Genomic DNA, 5502 nt, shown 5'->3' with positions numbered 1-5502 from the left:
ACACACACACACACACACACACACACACACACACACACACATATATACATATATACGAGAGGCTTCTTTCAGTTTCTGTCTACCAAATCCACTCACAAGGCTTTGGTCGGCCCGAGGCTATAGTAGAAGACACGCCCAAGGTTCCACGCAGTGCGAATGAACCCGGAACCATGTGGTTGGTAAGCAAGCTACTTACCACACAGCCACTCCTGCTCCTGTTTTGTTCGATATTATATTGCCACATGGGCAACGAGTGAGGGAGAGGGTATTATAAGTATAGAAAGGAGGGGTGGAATTTTACAGAAAACGAGTATTAGAAACAAACATGAAAAAAGAAACAATATAGACAAAAAAGACACGAGAATCTTCCAATAAATAAACAGCCACTTGGGAACTATCAGAGAGCGCTACAGATCCACATTATCCAACGTATTCTTTTCTATTAATAATATAGAATTTTGATCTAAGGGAAATTTGGTTACTGTTTCCCATAGATTTAAAACTCCATGTAGAGGCTTCTTAGTTGACTCGTTACAGGTTTATTCTCTCCCGCAGTGTATAGTTCTTTTCCTACAGATGCATGACAAGAATAGATTCATTCTCACACTAATGGATTTTAAGACTCAACACTGAGCTACAGTCGATTATCTCGTCAAAACACAGTTGACTGATGATATATTGCTTTTTATCGAGCCGGAAGGCTGAAAGGTAAAATCACCATCAACAGGATTCGAACACATTAGAATTTAAATGAAGGTCACTTCCGCAAAACATTTTGTCCGACATTCCACGGAAACTGTCAATCCATCACCGTCGAGAAAAAAGGCCGGCCTCACACACATAAATAAAATAAATAAATCTAATAGTATATAAATTATCTGTAGATTATGTAAATATTTGGACAAAATGTGAATGGGTTAGAGTTTCAAAGGTCAAATGGTTTGATGGTTAGATGGTAATGTTAGGGTATTTGGTGTTGAATGTATCTGCCTGCTGCCATCTTGGCCATATGTGGGAAGATCACCAATTGCAAAATTATCTCATGAATATTTTAAATCTTGATCAACTAATTCGTGTGAGAGGTATTTGCTGCCCAAATATTGAGGCAGCTCTATTCATGTTGTGTAGACGCCCCCTGGCGAAGAAGTAGGATCTCCCAAGACATATAAATAGAGGTAGTCTGGACGTGGTAGGTGTGTTGAGTAGCAGTCGAGTAGCGGTTGTGTAGCGGTTGAGTAGAGATCATCCGAAGGTGCTAGATAGCAGTAGCGTTGAGACATAACAATTCACAAGGTACATCGATCCTGATTGACATAGCAGACAAGCAAAACAAATATGTATGTAGATTTGTATGTATATGTAGTGGCCATGCAAAAGGTGGGTGCATTAGCAGATCGAGAAAGATTTGATATCAAATTGCAGCGAAAATCTCGAGAAGCTTCACTTGAGAAGGAAGGCTCATTAAAGAGCTCACAAAGAAAGGGTTTAGATCAAGGGTTCTCAACTGTTTTTTTTTCTATGGGCCCCTTTGATTACTATTTTATTTTGGTGGACCCCCATAGCCATTCGATGTTTAAAAACTAGTTTTATAGAAACTTCTTTCAAAATTCCATTTTGGTTATTCTCACATTAATTATGTAAAATGTTAGAGAAAGAAACCTAGCCATTTCTTACAATAGATATATCAATATACACATGTAAAGAAAAATGTTTTCAGGAGCCCTTAAAATACTATTGTGGATCCCCAGTTTACTGTGTTTTTGCGTGGGCCCCTAAAGATCTTACATGTACCCTTAACGAACATATGGACCACCGTTGAGAACTACTGGCTGAGATGGATGAATGAATGATACATTGCACTTCACAAAACCGCACATGAGTACACACACACATACACATACATACATACAGATAGGGAAGCACACACAGCATTAGGGGATGGAACGACGGTTGAGAAAGCGATGAAAAGCCAGGTGACCATCGTTGTGGGGAATAAAAATGTAGAAGTGGTGAAAAAGACGGAGAAAGATTAGAAAGAAAGGAAAAGGAGTTGAATTGTTGAAGAACATGTGATACGAGAGGGAAGCTAATGATGGGCAGGATGGTGTCGAAGTACTCGAGATATCAGTTTTGTGGGTAAGTTATCAGTTTTGTGGGTAAGTTACAGGCGGAGATTGTGGAACGGCCATGGTTATCAGGTTTATGAATTTTAGGGAGAAAACAGCCAGCAGAAGTGCGTGGTATTTAGCCAATGAGGTTGATGGTGGTGGAAGGAAGAAGAGGAGGGCTCAAAAAATGGATAGTGGTGGGTTAATGGTGTTGGTAGGTCGGTATGAAGTCAGTGAGCAGAGGGTGATAGAAAACAACGTTGTGAAGCTGTCGCAGCGCTTCCACTCTATAGAGGTCGGTGGGCCACACCGTTATAGTCTTGCTTTTGTCAACCTGTTTTATGACGATGGCGTTTTGGCGTCTGAGGTTTCAGGGAGTTGTGACTTCGGCCCCGGAAACGTGAAAGTGCTGGAGACATTTGTGTCAGTTATACATATTCAATGAGCTGTTGCATACGCTGACAAACAAACCAAGGTTGATGAACACAAACACACGCGCACACACAGACACACAGACACACACACACGCACACACACACACACACGCTCACACACACACACGCTCACAAACCGCTCACACACACACACACACACGCTCACACACACACACACACACACACACACACACACACGTTTATCTGTGCATATATATGTGCCTGTGTGTACATGCGTATGTATGTCTCTGTTTCTGTCTGTCTGTCTCTCTCTATATATACATACATACATATATATACATAGAAAGAGGATAGATAGATATACTTAGATGTGTATGTGTGTTTGTGTGTGTGTATGCGTGTGTTTAAGATATATGTGGTATCATATAAATGTTTAGACAACATAATTATCTAAATGCACTCAAATTTCTTTGTGACAAATATTAAGACGATTAGAGGTTTATCGTCCCGCATATAAGAAGTCTGTCTAATTCTGTGAAAATTCCCAGAAGATTACTCTAATTCCTCATATCATTCTGTGCCATTGAAGTGCATCCACGTAGGTGTATTGCTAACATAAGATAGGAAGTGCCTGCAGTGTATTTGAACTCAACACCTAGTATTTTAGGTCTTCAGTTTGTTTTAGCAATGATGGTGATGACTATGGGAAAGAGACGCTTATATAGACAAGTAACTCATTTTTCCCACTCATACAAACAATATAAACCTAAGCACAAAAGCGAATTAACTCTTCGCCTGTCCAAAGCATTTTCATAAGTTTGTCCAAAACGTTTATACTAGTTTTTAGACTTATAGTTAACTTTGTTTCCTTATGTTCTTAATAATATAAAGCCTTCTTTTCATAAGACCCAAGTTATTCTGGTAGTTGAAAAAGAAAACTGGGGATTGTGTATCGTGTTTGATGCATGGATACGAAAGAAATATGCCTCACGTGATGCACAAAATAGTCAAAATCTGTTAAGAAGTTTACTGCCCAACTACGTAACTTTGTGTTCGATCCTGCTGTGTCTTACGCGAACGTCTTCTAGTAATAGCTTCGAATCACCTAAAGCCGCTTGAGTGAAATTTAGTTAAGAGCTGCTCGAAGAAACTTTTTTAGTTTTGGGGAAGCAGACTTCATATGTCGCTCAGTTTCACGCCATTAACCTGACATTAGTTGCCTTTAGTGGTGTCCACTCTGATGCAAATAACCAGGTCAGGTCCTCGATTGGGAATAACTTCTCATCATCTCAAAAGTCTTCGAATCCCCTAAAATGTTCATAGTTTCTGCTTTAACTTCACTCACCAAGTCAGTCACTTCCTTTCCACCTCTAATCCTGAGTATTGTAGGAAATGTGATTATAATTTTTTCTGGTCTTTCTAAGCATCAGCAGTGATATAGTGATTAAAAGCGTTAACTGCACATGGTTTAGAAATAGGAGTTTCTAGTTAGAGGTTATGTGGTTACGAAGTTCGCTTTTTAACCACGTGATTTCGGGTTCAGTTCCACTCTGCGATGCCTTAGCAAGTGTTTTTTCAATGGCGCCAGGCCAGTATTACTTTGTGAGTGAATTCGGGCGAAGGAAACTGTTCATAAGTGTGTGTGTGTGTGTGTTTCGGCAAAAAAAAAAGGGGCCATCGGTTGTCAAGCGATGTTGGCGGGGACAAACACAGACACACAAACATATACACACACATACATACATATATATATATATATATATATATATATATATATATATATATATATATATATATATATATACATATATACGACGGGCTTCTTTCAGTTTCCGTCTACCAAATCCACTCACAAAGCTTTGGTCGGCCCAAGGCTATAGTAGAAGACACTTGCCCAAGGTGCCACGCAGTGGGAATGAACCCGGAACCATGTGGTTGGTAAGCAAGCTACTTACCACACAGCCACTCCTGCGCCTGGTTTGGTAATATTACGTTGCTATAACTAATTGTTTAGGTATCTATATAGTCGCCAGCAGATATAGACAGCCGCATCATATTTGAACTAGCGGTACATTAAGGATGTGCGAACTAGGAGAGAGAACTACACCAGTACCTGGCCGCTACGCATTTACAGCCGAGTAAATTGATTCATCGTGAAATACTGCACCACTCTCTCCAGGAATTGAACCCACGTTACTTACTACCTTGACTTAGCGGTACATTAAGGATGTGCGAACTAGGAGAGAGAACTACACTAGTACTTGGCTGCTACTCATTTACAGCCGAGTAAATTGATTCATCGTGAAATACTGCACCACTCTCTCCAGGAATTGAACCCACGTTACTTACTACCTTGACTTGAACACCCTAACTACTAGGCCGCGTGACTTCACTATGTGTTCTATATTTTCCAAACATTCCGATTTCATGATCTTATTGAAGTTATCTCCCTTCCTTGGACGTTTTAAAGATTTTAAACATCCCTAGAAGGTAATAACTACTTGGATAATATCAGTTGATCGAAGGTTTCTCGCTTACTATATTATATATGAAGGTGCATGGCTTAGCGGTTAGAGCGTCAGGCTCCCAATCACGAGGTAGTGAGCTCGATTCCCGGGCTGTGTGTTGCGTTCTTGAGCAAGTCACTTTATTTCACGTTGCTGCAGTTCACTCAGCTGTAGAAATGAATTACGACGTCACTGGTGCCAAGCTGTATCGACTTTTGCCTTTCCCTTGGATAACATCGGTGCCGTGGAAAGGCGAGGCTGGTATGCACAGGCGACTGCTGGTCTTCCATAAACAACCTTGCCCGGACTTCTGCATCGGAGAGTAACTTTCTAAATGCAATCCCATGGTCATTCATGACCAATCCCTTTTAAATTACATACGTAAGACTCTTGAATATATATGCGTTTATATATTCAGTTTTTCATTGGCATAGCCAGGAAATAAAACCGACCCTCACCCTGACCTATGTAGCCATTGGGAGACTGGTGAGA

This window comes from Octopus bimaculoides, chromosome 1 (assembly GCF_001194135.2).
Source record: "Octopus bimaculoides isolate UCB-OBI-ISO-001 chromosome 1, ASM119413v2, whole genome shotgun sequence".
Classification (NCBI taxonomy): Eukaryota; Metazoa; Mollusca; class Cephalopoda; order Octopoda; family Octopodidae; genus Octopus; species Octopus bimaculoides.
This window is presented reverse-complemented; position numbering follows the sequence as displayed.